The sequence below is a fragment of the Artemia sp. Qi Xiang Cuo genome, chromosome 21 (genome assembly GCF_049724085.1).
Source record: "Artemia sp. Qi Xiang Cuo chromosome 21, ASM4972408v1, whole genome shotgun sequence".
In the NCBI taxonomy this organism is placed as follows: Eukaryota; Metazoa; Arthropoda; class Branchiopoda; order Anostraca; family Artemiidae; genus Artemia; species Artemia sp. Qi Xiang Cuo.
In genome coordinates, this window is record NC_142814.1 from 50236908 (window position 1) to 50256486 (window position 19579).

A 19579-nucleotide genomic window follows, 5' to 3' on the forward strand; every position below is an offset into this window, starting at 1 on the left:
GTGTTACCACAAACTATCACACACCATATTATGAATCATGTAACACTACCTAATAAGTTTTATTAACCAGTTTATATCAGAATTGTATAAGAAATAAAAATCCAGAAAGCCCCCATGAACCAGCATAAGACGAAAATGCGTAAATATCACCCTTTGTTTGAGGTGCACAAGTAGGTTTTCCGCGTGTGAGCAGTACCCTTGTGCAGCTTCATTCATGGGGGCCATTCGTTGACAAAGGAGTGCTTAAGGGAGTCTTGAGGAATGGGGGCTTTGAGCAAGTTATTGTGGGGATGATTGCCTCAAAGTTTCGTTCGTCACTAATGGAGAAATGGTGAGACCATAGGCTGTGAAGACTACCTGAGCAGGTTCTGTAGTGGGGGCTCTCTCAGGAGTGGAGCATGCAAAGCTTGTTAAGGTAGTAAATCTCAGTGGAATCACTATGACGTCATGATGAGATGAACCAACACTGAGGTGATTGTTGCTGCCCCAGCAGCATATTTGTGTGGAGGGCCACGATGATGACTGGGTATTGTCTCAAGGTCTTGGTGTCTCTATCCAATAGAAGGATGGAGGGTTTGCTTTTGGAAGCAAGAGAAGATTGGATCTTGTTCTGTAATGAGGGCTCTCTGAGGAAATGAACATGCAAAAGTTGTGATAAATATTGAGTTGTGTATGTGGGCCAAATTCATGCCAGCTGAAATAGTGGACATCCTATTACTAACACTGTGGTAGTTACTGCCCAAGTAACATTTTGGTGGGGCCCGGGAGGCACTCTTTACCCTTACTGAGGGCCCAAGTGGTGAAAGACGAAGGGATTAGCTTGGTTAAAAGAGGCGCGTGAGTCCTCAGGTGAGCCAAAGTCTTGCACTGTGATTGCACTAATGTAGCATCGATTTTGCAAGCAATAAGCCAACATGCTATTGAAATCTCGATGTATATTTTATACGTAGAATAGAGTAGAATAAGGCTTTATTCTCAAAACTTTTCACAAGCGATAAATCGCCGAATATGAGTTCGGGTCATACAAAAAGAAAAAAGAAAAAATGAAGTAAACAACAATTATCACAAGCACTTCAATGAAATTAGGATCATGGACACCAAAATATTAACAAATATAAACAGACAAAGAGAAATTAAACATTTAAGAAAAATTTTAAAGTAGCTAAAATAATGTCATTTCAAATAGGTCATACATTAAAGGTAAACATTGAGTCATAAAACGGCATATAATAAAATAAGTCATAAGTAAAAATTGAAAAAAAAAACAACAACAGTGTCAAAAAAGTAAAAACAAAATTCATTAAGATGTACTGGAGGTGTTAAGGATTTGAGTGAAGGTTGGTATAAAGCTATCTAAATATCTTTTTGTTTTAGTCTTTACAGGTTCTAGAATGGGGATGGGATTTTTTTGCCTCTCTTGGGAGAGGCTTCCGTTCAGGATTATGGGAAGGTGGAAAAGGATTTTCAGTTCGGATGTTGGTTCTCGCATTACCACCAAAAGGGAGGCACATATCAGGCCGTTTATTTTCCAGGATTTCAATTTTAAACTTTTGCAAGAAGTAGGAGTAAGGCAAGTTCCCTTCCGACGCGATTATTTTTAAAGCCCTCTTCTGAACGGATTCTAACCTTTTTGTTTGATTTTTATTTAATGAGAAGTGTTTGATTTTGTTTGATTTTTATTTAGAGAGGCAGGCATATTCGAGAGCTGGGCAAATAAAAGATATGTGAAATTTCAAAATATGAGAAGCAAGGCATTGCTATTTTGACAATTGCTTAAGGAAAGCTAGGGAAATACGTATTTGCTTGCTTGGTTATATTTAAAATATGGGCTTCCCATTAAAGATCGGAAGTTACAGTTACTCCTAGAAGTTTTATTTTTTGTGTCATAAGTTGACTAGGAATAACAGACGTAAATGAGGGGGCTGTGCTTAGAAAATTGATTGTTAGAATTGTAGATTTCCATGGGTTTACATGCAATTTTTTTAGGGCATCTGTTGCAGCATCTTCAAGGATTTCTAGTGGACTACTTTTTATATTTTTCCTGGCGACCTATAGTGGAGTCATATCATTCAGAAATTTCCATCGTAAAGGGATATCTTCTGCCAAATTGTTTACCATAACGCTGAATAAGATGGGTCCAGTTAAACTACCTTGTGGTATTCCGCTATAGACTAGTAGAGGTTCAGAATAAGTATTCATGTATTTCACCACTTGAGATCGTTGGCTTCAAACTGATGAGATAATTTTTACCAGAGAGGAGTCAATTAGGAATTCATGGGAAAGTTTATCAACAAAAACATTATGGTCAACATAATCAAAAGCCCTTTCTAGGTCAACTGAGATGAGATTAGCCCGGTATTTGGTGTCTAGGTTTTACAGTATTGTGTCATACATATGTACTAGACAGTGGGATGTTGACACTTTTGGGACGTTTTCAAATTTTCAGATTTCAATACGTTCTGCAATTGAGACACTGAGCCAGTCAGATAGAAATGATTCATACAGTTTTGAAAAAAGTGGTGTTAATGTTATTGGTCTAACTTTGTCAAAATCAACCACGGCACCTTTTTTAGGAACTGGAGTTACATAGCCTTGTTTACAAAGAACCGAGAATCTACTAGTGGCTCTGAGATTTTATCGGAGCTAACTTTTACGAGTGCAATCGGAATATCTACGGGGCAGATACTATTTTTTTAATTTTTAGATTTTATTTGTTATCTCAGATTTGGTTATTATTGGTAAATTGTCTTCAGAGGCTTGGGAGGAAATTCTTTCCGGATTAATGGGTAGGTAACGTTGGGAAATCAAACTAAAGTTGGCGATTTAAGTCGTTCGCGGTTTTTATAGGAGGCTTATTTGGGTTAAAGTTTAGTTACGATAAAATAGAAGTTCAAAATAGGGATAAAATCCCTTTTAATAGACAGTGTATAGAAAATTTACAAAAATTACCAGATATTTCGGTCAAATATACAGTGACCGTCATCAGTAGTAAAACTAAACTAAAACAATTTAAAACAAAAGTTTATATACGAAATCAGTTAATCTACATATTATTTAAATCTCTAATTCTTTTCAAAGCAAAGGTGGAATCTAGCCTCTTTGACCTTCTTGGATTCGGTTCATTAGCGTTCAATGATATAACACTTGGAAAAAGGTCAACTACATTTGGGGAATTGAACTTTACTCTATCAGATTTTACTAAATTATCATAGATAGAGTTCAGCCCAAATTCACCTGTATCCCGATTCAAAGCAGTATTGTTGAATAAGATTTTCTTTATTTCAAGAGTTTCACGAAAATTTTGCTTTAAACTCCGATCCCTAGGAATCAAAGAGACATTCTCGAAAAAATAAAATGGTCTGGAAAATCGAATATAAGTTCTGTAAAGGCTGAAGTAAAATCTTCAGATTTATAAGCTTGCCTTAAAGCCGAAGAAATAAAATCTTCTTTGTTGTAATAATCTCATTTCCAAACTTTGGTTAGTACGTCCCACATATGAGCTTCCGCAAGTACATGAAATCTGATAAACCCCACTTTGTTGCCCCAATGAAGTTAGATCCTTCCCAGAATTTAGAAAATTACCCAAAGTATTATTACTCCTTATTGAAAATATGTTCTGAAAGGGCTGATGTAAATTTTTCAGACTTAGAATCTTTCTTTAAAGCCGAAGAAATAGAACCTTTATGTTGTAATAATCACATTTCCAAACTCTGGTTTGGAAATGAGATTATGTATATGAGCTTCCCCATATATGAGCTGCCGCAAGTATATGGGATCTGATAAACTACACAAAGAGTAATAATACTTTGGGTAGTTTTCTAAAATAAAGAGTAATAATACTTTGGGTAGTTTTCTAAATTCTGGGAAGGATCTAACTTCATTTGGGCAATAAAGTGGGGTTTATCAGATCCCATGTACTTGCGGAAGCTCATGTGTGGGACGAACTAACCGGAGTTTGGATATATGATGATTATAGCATAAAGATTCTATTTCTTCGGCTTTAAAGCAATTCCAAGTCTGAAGATTTTACGTCAGCCCTTTCAGGACATATTTTCAATTTACCAGACCATTTTATTTTGTTCGAGAATGTCTCTTTGATTTCTAGGGATCGGGATTTAAAGCAAAATTTGCGTGAAACTCTTGAAATAAAGAAAATCTTATTCAAGAATATTACTTTGAATGGGGATACAGGTGAATTTGGGCTGAACTCCATCTATAATAATTTATTAAAATCTGACAGAGTAAAGTTCAATTCACTAAATGTAGTTGACCTTTGTCCAAATTTCGTATCATTGAACGCTAATGAACCGAATCCAAGAAGGTCAAAGAGGATAGCTTCAGCCTTTGCTTTGAAAAGAATTAGAGATTTAAACAATATGTATTTTTATTTGATTTCGTATATGAACTTTTGTTTTAAATTGTTTTAGTTTAGTTTTACAACGGATGACGGTCACTGTATATGTGACCGAAATATCTGGTATTTTTTGTATTTTCTATACACATGTCTATTAAAAAGGATTTTATCCTTATTTTGAACTTTATTTTATCGTCATGGAAAGGCAGTGTGGTCTCCAAAATTATCTATGTTAAAGTTTAGTTGTTTAGGTTCTTTACCACAAATAAGTGTTATTTCTTCATACTATTTTTTTGGATTGGCACTGCATAAGTGATTTATTTTGTTTTTGTAGAAATTTGATGCAGCCCTACGAAGCTGCTTCGTTAAATTTTTCCTTAATTTTTTGGTCTTTAGAGTTTACCTTCTTTAAGGCATTTAATTTCTTCCGGAATTATTTTTTTAAGGTTATGATTGAAGAACAGTTTATCAGTGGAAGATTAGTGTTCCATTTTGTCACTGGAACACTAAGTGTGAATTCATAGAGAAAAACGGTCATATAGGGACAAGATTGGCTCTATGATTCCGAGATCAAGGATACCACTCCGCGTAACTAAAGGGGATGACGGTGAGCTTGCCCCAATATAGCTTGAATCCAGATGTGTAAAGGTGCGATTGCATTGGCCTTGTTTGAGGGAGGATTAGAAGCATTCATTAGAATCACCCTTGAGGATGGATCACTTGGCTCACGTTGCGAAGACGAAAGAAGCAAGACGCGTGATTTCATGCGAACTGCAGGACTCATAGAACATCTATATTTTGAACGCCCATTGCATGTCCAGCCTTTGAGTTTCGACTGCATCAGGCTCAGAGACAGATTTTATTATCATACGGTATTGTATATCATCGCTGCGAGGCTGCTTGCTTCTATTTGTTGTTGATTTCAACCCATGGAGAATGTAGGCGATCTCGTCAAGTTTTGTGTCAACTTTTGATGTTGAGAGGATTTGGTGAGAGGTATTGGTCTCGTTATACTGGTCTCATTTGCCTCTTTTGTCTCTGGGTTAGGGAATCCATGGTACAAGGAGTGCAAGTGATCTCATCAAGCATACAAGGCCCAGGGCTATGCCTCTTGTGCATCACCCTTTTACTTGTCACCCAACTGGGTAATGGTAACTGAGCTCCTTTTTGGCGGAACAAGAAGAGTGTTATCATTATGGGTTGTGCATAGTAGAAGCCACAATGAGGATGAATCTAAATTCTTCTCAACTAAAACACTTTGACTGAAAGCCTACGGCACAGGAATAGACTACTATGACTTTGGTAGTAGGAAATTGGTTTATTTGATGTTGAGCTGTTGACTCCAAGGGGCATGCTGGCACTACAGGGTTAGTGGTGACCCTGTGACTTTGGATGATTGGTTTGAAAAACAAATAAACCTGTCAGTTTCTATAAAAAAAAAACAGCCTCAGCTCAGGCGACATGACCAAACGTGCAAATCGATCGTTACAGCTTGGAATAGGGGCGAAAGATTATTCGAACCATCTAGTAGCTGGTTCCTCCCGAAGTTTCCTTCAGGATAACTCTCGCTCAAGCACAGGAGACGGGAGTCTCATCCGGTAAAGCAAATGATTAGAGGCCCTGGGGCCGTATCGGCCTCAGCCTATTCTCAAAATTTCAATGGGTGAGATGCCTTGCCGACCGTGTCGACAGAAAGAGAACGAAAAAGATCCAAAATCTTTGGCAGCGAAGATTTTGAATCCAAGTGCCCAGTGGGCCATTTTTGGTAGGCAGAAATAGCGCTGTAGGATGAACCAAATGTTCCGTTAAAGCGCCGAAACCAATACACATTCCCGATCCCACGGACAGGAGTTGGTTGCTTCAGACAGCAGGATGGTGGCCATGGAAGGTCGGAAACCGCTAAGGAGTGCGTAACAACTCACCCGCCAAAGCAACTAGCCCTTAAAATGGGAGGCGCTTTAGCATTGTGCTGATACCGGACCGCCAGTCACAGAGCTCGTCGATCCTTGGTGATCGTCGCTGACGCGCCGGTGAGTAGGGAGGTCACACTGGTTGCGTTGAAGGGTTTGGGCATGAGCCTGCCTGAAGCGGCCAGTGGCGCAGATCTTGGTGGTAGTAGCAAATACTCAAGAGATCCTTGATGCCTGACATGGGGAAGGGTTCCATTTGAACAATGGTTGGACATGGGTCAGTCGGTCCTAAGCCCAACCTGAAATGGTAGCACAAGACGAGCGTTTAACGGAAGAAATACGAAGTGTTCATCGCAAAGCGTGAGGCTCGTGGCAAGGGCGAAAGGGAATACCGTTTTTATTTGGAAACCTGGTTGGGGTAATGTTCGGATCCTCATATCCGTCTCCGCAACGACAATTGGCCATGGGAAGCTGGCGCGAGTGCCGGAAAGTTTTCTTTTCTGTGCAAGGGAGATATAAACCCTGGAATTCCTCCGCGAAGGGATAGGGTTAAGCTTCCGAAAAGCGATGCACTTGAGCGACGTCCGTGCAATCTTGTCGGTCCTTGAAAACCCTGGTGAGGGCTACGTCTATTCCTCCCACCAGATCGTACCGATAACCACATCAAGTCCCCAAGGTGAACAGCCTCTAGACGATAGATGAATGTAGGTAAGGGAAATCAGCAAAGTGGATCCTTAACTTCGGGATAAGGATCGGCTCTGAAGGATGAGTGTCAGGCTTGGAGCAAGATACGATTGGCTACCAAATTGGGCTTAGGTGCTTGCAAGGGTGCTCTATCCCTTTTCAAACTGGTCGTGGACGGCCCAAGTAGTGCTCATAGTGCCATGCTTCGGCTTGGTGCGGAGCCTCGGTGCCCAATGAACGACCAACTCAGAACTGACACGATCCAGGGGAATCCGACTGTCTAATTAAAACAAAGCATTGCGAAGGCGCCATCGCGTGTCGACGCAATGTGATTTCTGCCCAGTGCTCTGAGTGTCAAAGTAAAGAAATTCAACGAAGCGCGGGTAAACGACGGGAGTAACTATGAATCTCTTAAGTGGAAGAATGGTTTCTCTTAAGGGGAGTAGCTAATCTTGCTTTTACAGTCCTAGTTCTCACTCCCTTTGGGAGGCAGGCACCATGATGGGACGTTAGGCGGGATATCACTGAGACCTCGTATCTGATTACTATGGTGACACTTGTAGTTACTGTTAAGGGAGGGAACACTCGCCACTTGTTGGATGTTAGAATTGAGCGTGTAATTGAGCTGAATGCTGAGTAAGCTTTGTCTTCATCTGATCACAGTGTGACAGGGAGATCTACTTTTGGGCAAATGAGGCTGTCACGGAACTGACGAGTATAAATTTCTAACAAGGAGGCTTGTATTGACCAAGACCTAAGGTTCCGATGGAAACCACGCGGGTCCTTCAAGTGACTTCACCGCTGGCCATCGCACACTGTCGATTGGGGGTTGACTGCCGAACCCGAGTAGGAGTTGAGTGACCAAGAAATTTCAGACAGAAGGCAGGTTGTCCCAGAGTAGGGCATCATCCATAATGAACTCTGAGGATGGAAGAGGCACAGCAATTTTCCCGTTTCGTACTTCTGGGGTGACCCCGGGTACTTGGAAGAACTTTGGTACCGCCTGTTATACCTGGCCCACTTCCCCCCAGGGGGTAAGTGGCCTCTCCAGACGCCCGAATACTGTTAAAATACGCAGTTCCAACCTTCACGATGGTCTTCGCGGGAGTCCCTAACTCTCAGGGTCTAGGTAAGAGACTATGGCATTCCTTCAGGTAGGAAGGGAACGGCCGCATATGTCAGAAGGAGGGTTAAGTGTTGTCAGTCAAAGGTAACAACTGCTAAAGGCGTTCTATTGGTACGATGGCGGCAAGGGTCTGGTGGTACCTCTCTCGTAGGAAACCAACCGGGTGAACCAGGTAAGGAAGGTGCATCCGTTATATATCACCTGTCAGTAATGAAAAGCACAAATTATGATCAAAAGACTGTCCGTATTGCCTCCGACACGGACGGACGGGGTAAGAGCATTAAAGAGTGTGAGAATGTTGGCCGTTCACATCGCGAGATCCAGGCTCCTTGTCTTTCAATATCCGGAGTCCTGGACTACATAAGCATGGCTTTTTCAATTTGTGGCTACAAATCTCGACAAGTTACCGTCGGTGAGTGGTTATTTCCCACACTGCAAAGGTTCTGACCCGCGAGGTGTGGCTGAGTCGTCCATGGCTCAACCATCATGTGTGAGTGCAATTTTTGTAGATGATACGAGTGTCTGTTTGGATGGTGGCAGGACAAGGGATTCTTTGATGGATAGGAATGTTGAGATGAATAGGGACGTTTTAGAAAGAATCGATGTGGTAAGTATAGATTTCGAAGACCAGGGAGACGTTGGTTTCATTTGGACACCGGTTTCTTCGGAACCTGCTACCCAAGCCAACGTCAGTGTGGGTGAGGGCTCCATGTTAAAGTGCATTGTTGCTCGCTGAGGCAGGAGTTTTACGTCTGCGTCGGGTGTGGGACAGCAAATGCGACACCAGCACACGGTCGAACACAATAAGCGTTTCGCGGGAATTAAACGGGCTAGGTGGTCTGATGATGAACTGAATCGGGTCGCAAAAATCGAGTTCAAACATGGGAAGCTGATTAATATCAATCGGAACATTGCTTCTGAGATGCCTGGAAGGACAGTTGGGACGATAAAGAAGGACCGTAAGCGACCCAAGTACCTTGGGATATTTGAGGACCTTGTACGTCGGCGTGCAGACCGCAAGGCCCGACTGATATCCCCGCAAAAGAAAAGGTACAAAATCAGAGAGTCAACCACCGACCCCAGCAACGAAAGAGAGCTCTCTGGAGAGCTATATGCGGGTGTGATAGAAGATAATTTTGCTGTTTGAGAGGTGGCAACGGCGGACTACCCCCCCCCCCCCGCGGTCTTGATTCCAGTGTTTGAGGAGATGAGCCCAGGGGCCAAAAGCTTCAGGGATACAGCCTTTTGGTGCTGGAAAAAAAGTTATCTGTTGATACCCTCTTTAGGGAGTTCTCGAACAGCTGCCTCAAAGGCGCTGGGATGGAGAAACGGATGCAAGGAGGGAGTAGATGACATGGGGGCGGTCTGGCAGTAGTTTCGGCCTCAACAGACAAAAACCGACCAAGGACGATGCTCCAAAACGAAGAGTTCGTAAGAAGAGACCGCAGGAATGGAAATTTCGAGTTTGTCAGGAGCTATTCAGACGCAGTGAGAAGGACTGCTTAGACGCAGTCCTAAGCGTGGATGGGATTGAGAGGGGAAAATTCTCACCTCTAGCGAGAAAGCTGCGCTCCTCGCAGAGAATAAGGCTTTGTTTGAATCAGAGCCCCTCAGGGATGAGGAAGGATTCGTGCCCTCAGTAACAAAGCTGGGGGACGAGATGACTTGTTCAATTACCCCTGAAAAAGTGATTTATTCAAGTATCCAGTCCTGAAAAAGGTGGATCGCCATTTCTTAGCTACCCTGTTAAATGTTTTTTTGGCGGTCAGAGAGACGCAAGTGTGTCTGAAACATTGTAGAACCACGCTAGTGCCAAAAGTCCAAGGCAACAGCTTACCTGGAAAATTTCAACCAATTACGATAGCCAGCCCTTTGCTTCAGCTATATACGAAAATACTTGTAAATAGGGTTAATCCCTCAGAGCTTTTGTGAGGGAGCCAAAGAGTCTTCGTGTGAAGACCTTGTTGCTTCGAGAATATATGTACTGTCGGAGCGTTGATCAATGAGGCACGCACTGCGGAAAGGTCCATCTGCCTCGTTACAGTGGAACTGTCTAAAGCGTTTGACACGGTGCAGCACTCAAGTGTGCTCCGGGCATTGAATCATTTCTCTACGAGTGATAAACTGGCCCGTATGATTGCCGAACTATATTCAGATGTCTACACAGCTGAAGGTAAGGAGGGAAGAACTAGGTCACGTTCAGATAATGGTTAGAGTTAAACAAGGAAACGCTCTGAGTCCAACGCTTTTTAACATGGTTATAGATGAGTTCCTTGCCGCCGTGAATCGAAGTGCAACCGTTGCTAATGCACCAGAATTCAGCTATGGCAGAGTGAAAGTTGCAGCGATTGGGTTCGCTGACAACTTGCTGCTAATTTCGGAGTCCCGCCATGGGGCTCAAACGTTAATTGAGTTGTTGTCCGATTTTTGCAGGCGCAAGCACCTGCGGATCAACGCCAATAAATGTCAATCGTTGTGCCTAGAGTGGCAGGGTAAAGCTAAGAGGCACACAGTCTTGGGAGATGTCATTCTTTTCAAGCGTACAGAGGAGGAGGCTCTTGTTGAGGAAGGCCACTTAGGTATCTCGGCCGTTGGCATGACTGGGTCTCTGAGTTATCTGGGATTCCAGATACGACCGGATGAAAGTTGTTTGACCAATAATGCCAACGTCACGTCCTCGTTAGCAAGGCTAGAGAGGGCCCACGTTAAGGGGGTGCAGAAGATTATATTGGCGAGATTTCTGGTTGATCGTCATTTTTACAAATCAAACCCTTTGACGAATATGTGAAGGCACGGATGTACTTCGAAGGAAACAATTCAACGCGTTCTACAATCCTGTGGAACCGTTCACGGGGACCTGGTCAAGCGGCATGTCTCCGTGGTCAATTCTCTGATAGAGCAAGTTGAAGGAAGCAACTGAAGATATATTCATGAAACATATTTGACTCATAGCACACAAAGGCTCAAACCGGATCTAGTAATTGTTAAGTTAGGTGTGCCCTATATTGTGGGTGTGATGGTGGCTTACAATCACCCGATAGTATTTAATAGAGCAGCTGAAGAAAATATACAGAAGTATGGCATTGTCACCCCTGAAGATATGCCCCCTGACTTAGGCGAAGTTTCCGGCCTTGAGGTTGTCCCAGTTATTCTTGGGGCTCGGGGAGGTTGGAGACGTGCCAATTCTCGAATTAAGAAGATTCTTGGTATAACACACAGCTTTGCCAAAATTAACATCATCGGGGTAATTAAAGCAAGCTTATTGATGTTGAGGCTACATGGTAGCCTGCAGAGATCACGAAACGGGAACGGTAACAATTCATTAACCCTCACCAGTAGCAATATTAGTCGTAGGAATAGAGTAGCAGGGTCTAATCAATTGAATGTGTATAGTTTACTCAATACAGATGGATTGACCTCTGCAGCTACGGCCGCTGGGCAATCCAAGTAAGGGATCTCCCAAGGGGAGGTCGCGTGCAGCAAGTGCTTGTCGCGTGGGGCTAAAGACTCGCGTTGAACCGCAATGACAGGTGGTTTCGGTTCACATAAATTCCAGGAAGTTGGACGGACTTGTTCCTATCGACATGCTCCAATAAACCCCACAAGCCAGTTATAAGTTTGCTTCACTCCCATATATGGGACCGTCCAAAGGTAGGGCTGAATCTACTCGGACGTCATGGATGGGTGCCTATGGCAGATTTGGGACTGCTCTGTCGGGGCAGATCGCCTTTTCTTATTATTGAGAGTCGAGATGGACCACAGGCAAGGTCCCTATGGCCAAGTCTGATACCAGGACGGGTCTGTATATGACTGATGGGTATGGAAGGTTATAACTGGAGCCTAGCTTCCAGAGAGTGGAGTTGCCATGGCAGGTCTGCTAGTTTTAATGTTTTGTCAGTGGCAACTCACCTAACCAGCGGCTTTGTAAGGCTTCTTCCTAATAGATTTTTGAATTTTCATTTCCTATCTCTGTTCTTTTCTAATTTAAACGTTAGCATGTTACAGTTCACTCCCCTTATTGGATTGGGCTGTTCAGGACCGTTTTGGGCCGCTAGCTTGGCAAAGGGCAGTGAAACCCGTTGTCAACACAGACCGGCCGGCATTTTAACCCTCTAAAAGGCTCAATTGAGTACCTGTGCAGGGTAAGCTCCTTCCTTAGTTAGAAGGAGCGAGTCTAGAGATTGGAGCCTTAGGGCTGGTATTGTTGAGTATCAGGTGCACAGGTATTCACCTCCGAGTTGTAGCTTATGTCAGGGACCAAGGTTGCAGCCAGGAGACAAATGATAACGCAAAAATAGCAAAATTCCTCGCCATCTAATTAGTGACGCGCATGAATGGATTAACCAGATTCCTACTGTCCCTATCTACTGTCTAGCGAAACCACTGCCAGGGGAACGGGCCTGGTAACGTCTGCGGGGAAAGATTTTGAATTGAAATTATCAAGTATGTTGCAGTAGGTTGCATCAATACATGGCTAATTGTAGAAATAGAAAAGCCAAAAAGATCCAAGTCATTGAGAGGCCTGAAATGAATTGAATTGAAGTTATCAAGTATTTTGCAGTAGGTTGCATCAAGACATGGCTAATTGTAGAAAGAAAAAAGCCAAGACAGATAGTCCAAGTCATTGAGAGGCAAATGTTTAAATGGCTGGGGCACGGGTAAACGGCAGGAGTAAGCATGACTCTCTTATTGGACACATACTTGTTTGTTAGTTTTGGGAAAGGCATATTCGCACCCAGTCAAATCTAAGAGAACCTATTTGCATATCGAATAAAAACCGAAATTGCAGAGGCGCAAAAAGTATTGCAAGGCAAAACACTCTGGCTCAATCTTTTTGGTAAATCGTTTTTTCATTGATTTCGGCTTGGTCTTTCATTAAGTGTCTGTTCACATCTTTCATTTTACATGGATTTCATAGAACAATCTGCTTTGAATAGTTTCCACTTAAAAAACTCTCTCTGGTTTCGTTTCGTTGATGATATCCTTTTTGTTTGGGAACATGGACAGGACTCTTAGAGATTTTTTGGCACATTTGAACTCTTTTGATTCAAATTTCCAGTTCACAATGGAAGTAGAAGATTCAGGAAAGCAGTCTTTCTTGGATGTTTTGATTATGAAAAATACTCCTAGACTTAAATTTTCTATATACAGAAAGCCGACCCATAATGATCGGTATCTACATTTCTCGTCAAATCATCCCCCTTCTGACAAAAATCTGTTTAGCAATACCCCTCTAATCTCTTTAGAGGGGTATTAATCTCTTTAGTCGACAGAGTTCTAAAAATCTGTTCACTTAATCATGTAAATTCTGAATTAAATTATATCAAAAGTATTCTATTCCGCAATGGCTACCCAATAAACCTTATTGAAAATATCATACATAGATGATTAAAACAGATAAAACAAGAAAATAGGGACCCCGTCCCCCTTGATTCAGTTATTCCGGCAATTGAGTAAAAAACTTTCACCACTTTACTATACATTTCAAAACTTAGCGATAAACTTGGAAAAATTTTAAATAAACATTCAATCTTTCTATTTCTTTCAAAAGTGAACAAAAAGTTGAACATTTTTTCACCTCAGGAAAAGATAAAACTGACCAGGTACTGGGTAGTGGTGTCTACAGAGTCCCGTGTTCATGTGGGAAATTTTACATTGGGAGATTTTACATCAACAACTTGGTAAACGTTTGCATGAACACAAAATTTTAATAGATAAGTCCCCGAGACTGGAAAGTAAAAATGAAAACATTGATTCCGCTTTGGCCCTGCATATATTTGAAAATCCTACACATCTTGTTCTTTTTGAGGAGGCAACTTTATGATCTACTGTAAATGGCCTACCGTAATCTTTTAAAAAGGTAATTGAGATTAAAAAAGTATATATAAACAGAAATTTGGCTATAAATCAAGACACAGGAGACATTTCATTAAGCCCAATTTATAATCATTTAATATTAAAAGACGCAATTAATATTTGCACCCAGTCAAATTAAGAGAAACTATTTGCCTATCTAATGAAAACCGAAATTGCAGACGAGCGAAAAGTACTGCTAGGCAAAACATTCTTGCTCAATCTCTTTGGTAAATCCTTTCTTTCATTGATTTCGGCTTGGTCTTTCATTCAGTGTCTTTTCGCATCTTGTCGAGTAAACTCCAAAAGGCTAGATTTTTGTTGTTTTTTGTTTTTTTTTTGGTTTTTTAGCACTGTATTTTATTTTTCATTTATTATTTCCTTTCCTCTCTTAGCTTCATCTGTCATGTATAGCCAGTGTGGTCTTAGAATGTATTTGCCATTTACTGCTACCTGCTACATTCAAGCTGGAGCTATAAAACCTTGAGAAAGTGAGACGACCCCCTAGATAAGACACTGAAAAACTCGAAATTCCTTATCAGGGCTGAGTTTGACATGGAGTTGAGGAACCACTTTCTAGCCCTGGAGCAAACACAACAAGCAAATAAGAGTCCAGAAGAAGTCATAAAGAGGAAGGAAATGGTCAAAGATAAAACATATTACGCGAGATGTCGCTGCTCAAGTCCTTGGAAAGAGAACAATTGATACTAAAGAGTTGTGCACCGCCGAAACATTCACTGTCATTCATGAGAAAAAAAAACAATCGAAAAGACAAGTGTTCAGAGAGCTCCGAAAGAAAGCTCATAAGCCGGCAAGGAGAGATGAAAACGCCTATTGGTCGAAGCTGACCTCAGACCTAGAAGAGGCTGCAGTTAGAAATGAGATCCGTAAACAATAAAGAAACCTTGGAGAGCTGAACTTGAAAAAGAAAAGGAATGCCACCAGAGAAAATGTAAAAATATCAAATGGGATTATCATCACAGGGCAACTAGAAAGAATGAACCGATAGAAAGAACATTTCAAAGATCTGTTAAATAGGCGAGGGCAGGCTACACCACAAATTTTCTCCGTCCACTCTAGCCAAAATATGCGACCAGCAGCTCCATCACTCGTGAATCAGTACTCTTGCAATGTATCTCCACCTTCGATGGAGGAGGTCAGAAACGCCGTGAAGTCCTTCAAACAACATAAAGCCCTGGGTGAGGACTCCCCACCAGCAGAAATGTACAAAGCAAGTTCGGCGCTGGTTAAAGCCCTAGCAGACCTACTAGGCAAAGTTTGGGACGCTGAATATGTTCCCAAGGCCTGGCAGCTATAATCCCAATATTCAAGAAAGGAGATGAAGGAGACTATAAAAATTACCGGGAAGTCCCACTGATAGACATAGCTTGGAAGATTTTTGCAAATTTTATAGTTAACCACTTTAGAAAAGAGCGAGAGCGACGAACAAGGAAGAAACAGGCAGGTTTCCACCTTGGAATGGGGTGTGTAAGTCAGATCTTTGTCTTATGACTTCTTCACCAACGTTTCATTCACAGAATAGATACCATCTCAGTTTTTCTTGACTTCATCGCTGCATTTGAGTCGATAATACGACCCTTGTTATGGCAAATAATGCTCGAAGACAGTGTTCCTACGAAAATAGTCAACCTGGTAAGAGCATACTATGAAAATAACCTGAGTAACGTACAAAGATATGGTGAGCTAACTGAATTATTTTAAATAGCATACAATGTCCGTCAAGTATGTCAGGCATCGCCAATTCTTTTCAAGTACATTATAGATTGGATTTTTAAAGACACATTGAAAGAAGATGACGGTGTCACCTTTTCACCACAAGAAAAAATTGCTTACATCGAATATGCAGACAATGGTACTCTGCTCACAGACTCCACTCAGAAAACACAAAATATGATACAAATAGAATCGAAAAACGGCTAGTGAGACAGGACTTGCGATCAGTATCCCAAAAATAAAGTATTTTCAACCAAATAGAACATTTCTATATACATCAGTGGAGAACCTATTGAGAGGGTGGAAGAGTTCAAATACCTAGAGTCATCGACAGATGCTAGAGATGGAGCCACTAGTGAGATTCAAGGCAGAACTATCAAAGCTTGGTCCATCTTTGGCCAGCTCCGCCAACCACTTTCGACTAGAAGCGAAATCAAACTCGGAACGAAACTCAGGATCTACTCAGCATGCGTGCGTTCTATTTTGCTATATGGATTTGAGACCTGGCTCCTCAAGGAGGAAGAAGAGCGTCAGCTTAAATCTTGACCGAAAATGTCTACGGGGTAGTAGCAACATGCGGCTGGTGCAAAGACTCAGCAGCCAAGAGCTAATGAAAGCCTGCGGGCAAAAGCATGATGTTTCCACCATGATCAAGAAAAGACGTCTTAAATGTTAAGGTCACGTAATGAGGCACTCAGAAGATACCTTGACACTCCAGGTACTAATAGCAGCCCCCGATTCCTGATGGAAGAAAAAAACAGGTGGTCAGATGAAATCTTGGCATGACGTCGTCAGAAAGCATGTCAAACGACTTGGGGGATTTCAAAAGCATGGTCACAATTGGGACAAAGCGCGGCTAGAGTTTCTTCGGCGACTCACAGAAGACAGAACCCAATGGAAGCCTTTTGTACACTAGCTTCTAGGTGCCGAGTTGGGCTGAATAGCCTGTGTTTCGTCTTAAGTAAGTAAGTATGTTGGCGGTAGAAAAACAAGGTAAAGAAATTTTTGCTTAGAGCTGGGACCTCAATTATAATCAACGAAAACTTAAACCTCATACCTAGAGATACGGATTAGGGTTGGCAAATACCCTAAAAATTGAATAATCTATATTGGTTCTCTAAAGATCCCGGTCACAGTGACCTTTTGTTGCTAGATAAATCTCGGGCCCCCAAAATTTGTAAGAAAATTGAAGCAAACCCTAAATGTGTAAAATATGTGCAAGTACATCATCCCTTACTTGAGATTCGCATTATCAGCAGTTCTTATACGAACCAAGTTCCCCATATTATGCTTCAAAAGGAAATAAAATTATTTTAAGACGAAAAAATCACGGCAAGCAAAAAAAAGACACTTACAAAAGTTTTTAAACCCCTTTTTATTTTCACATCAATTTGTACAAAAATTAAACGTTGAAATAGCCCTCATAATATCATACAAGTTTCTAAAATCTAACCTACATGAAGATTACCAAAAACCAATGAGCATGATGAATAAAGTCCTCCGGCCCAAAAGCCCCAAGGCAATGTATTCCATTTATTTTAGAAAGAAAAGAAGAATCCCAAATTCTGAGAGAGAAGATAGAAACTGCTGCAGAAGATGAAGAAGAAATTTCATACCGTAAGTCTTATGTTGCAGTTAATATATCAAAACATGCGAAAGACCAATATTACTGATACTTTATTAGGTATTTGCCTAACCTTTAAGTTTTTAAACTATTTAATGTCTTTAGACCACGACGAGTGTTGAAATGACATAGTATAAAATAAGATTTAAAAGCAGGACACCAACCATCCAGATAACGGGGGACCTATCTTACCCTTAATAGGTTAACCAATTCTAACTTTGGCTAAGTTCAAATCACAGTCAGCGTTTATTGCTCAAATTTACCTTATCTACAAAACAAGAATAATACAATAATAATATTTCTAGATAAATCTTAATAAAATCCCGTGAAAATCCATAAGCATGGTAAATAAGTTCAAAACTTACTAACGAGCTTGAGATATAGTTGGCCAATAACCGTAAGTGATAATAAGAAGCGCTTGGAGCTACCCATAATCTTAACCCCTCCAAAACACAGGAATGGTAGAACACCTCCTGGAAAGAAGGCATTCAAGAAAGAGAACAAACAGCTTACCAAATATATCTAGCAGGCAATGAAATAAATAAACAAATTTTTAAATGGGCTTTACATGGAGCCATGAGCGATATAGACTATGAGTCACTTGGTTCAATACGAAAGATCCCTCTTATTAGATTAAGAAGGACTTAATTATAGACACACACATCATGTGCGTGTGCCCCCCCCCCCCCACACGTCCTCTTTCCCCCAATTGTATCCAATAGAAATTCTGAAGAGCATATAACAAGGCCTTTCCCTGAAATCAAAACATGCTAAAAATAGTTCCACAAATTGCCTGATAAATATAAAATCTTATTGAACATTTGCTCCATTTAATTAATCAATTTTCTTTTCTTTTACAGTTGTTACTAGACAATATCCCTTATGCTAGAAATGATCATATAAATAAGCTATGGACACTTAAAAAAGCAACACACATCCCACTGAAATTGCCCGAATATATGGATTATGTGCCAACACAGAAATAATGGTAAAAACCCAATAATTTAAGCAGGAAACCGATGAGCCATGGAGATACCATAAAGAAATCTACAAAATGAACTGCGACATTGTACACTTGAAGACGGTGAGTAGTAAGAGTAAACTAATCTATTTACACATTTTGTGATTTTTTCTTATATAGGGGAGAGTATTCATACTTGGCACGTTCCAAAGGGTTATTTGGTACAGGCCTAAGAAGACACCCATAGCATATTGCAAACCCCCCGAAAATTGCACAACAGTTTTGCAATAGGTGACAAAGGAAGTTCCAAATCCAAAGTCACCATTTTGTCTTAAAGTGAATGGGTTCCATTTAAGATACGTCACAAGTATTGTTACTTTGGACATGTCCTATGTATGGCAACTATAAACAGAAATGAAATAGCCAGGGTTATTTTGCTTTGACATGTTGAGATATCCTGACATCTAGGAAGTCCGTGAGTTAGACTATGAGTACGCAAGAAGAATTGGATTGTTGTATCCTTCAAGTTGGGATAAAAATGAAAAGACCCGGCAAGAAATGGTATAATGGATTTATGTCATCCATAAAAGTGAAGAGTATATGAAACTGACAAACTGATTAGTCATTCCTCAAATTAGTAGCCTACTTCTTTTACAAAGATGGTCAAAAAGATTGCAAACATGGACAACTACTTGCGAGCAATCAAGAAATGTGGGAGTACACTCATGGTCATACAATTTTGTTCGTGTCACGTGTTTCTACCCTTGTTTATAGGTGATAACCATCAGGAACCATGCCAGCTCATTTATAAAAGATTTGAGGAAATAGAAGGAAAATACAAAGAGGTAATTTTCATTAGCGTACTCACCGAAAGGCTGTGCTCCAAGGCCAGCATTCGTATTTATATAAGATGAACCAAAGCCAGTAGAACCATACAGCTTAAATAATATGCAGCTGTAGAAAAATGGTAAATTAGAATATGAATTGTACATTGCTATATTTAATGATAAGAAAAACACTTTCTAATATTTTATTTTTTTCAGGGTGATTCAGGTGGCTTATGTATCAAACGAACAGACGATTGAAGCAAGTAGGAATTGTTTCTTTTGGACCAAGAAGGTGCGGAAGAAAAGCTTTACCTGGAGTTTATACTTTACTGTTACCGTTTTTAGATTGAATTCAAAAAATTATAAAAGGTTAATAATGGAATTGATACTGATTTTTAATTTTTCTTTTTTTTTTTGGAAGATTATTTGACTTTTTTCGGCAAATTATTGGCTTAATGAAGCTCTATACTTTTCTTTTTAATTCTAGCTTTTGGTCCTGCCGACAC

General features: G+C 40.8%; 1 long non-coding RNA gene and 1 pseudogene across 3 annotated transcripts in view; one reads left to right on the forward strand and one right to left on the reverse strand.

Annotated features, from left to right (window-relative positions):
* The window catches only part of LOC148939674 (uncharacterized), a 128349-nt gene that overhangs the window by 71517 nt on the left and 37253 nt on the right, over positions 1 to 19579 (reverse strand). The window contains exons 1-2 of one of the 3 annotated variants that reach the window (XR_016143549.1): positions 19115 to 19408; positions 17651 to 17758 (exon numbers count right to left, since the gene is read on the reverse strand). This is a non-coding gene — a long non-coding RNA (uncharacterized LOC148939674). Of the gene's footprint in view, positions 1 to 17570; positions 17759 to 19114; positions 19409 to 19579 lie in introns of those variants that run through there. The other 2 variants (XR_016143550.1, XR_016143551.1) reach the window with 2 other exon arrangements.
* LOC148939675 (5.8S ribosomal RNA) lies at positions 5055 to 5209 on the forward strand (annotated as a pseudogene).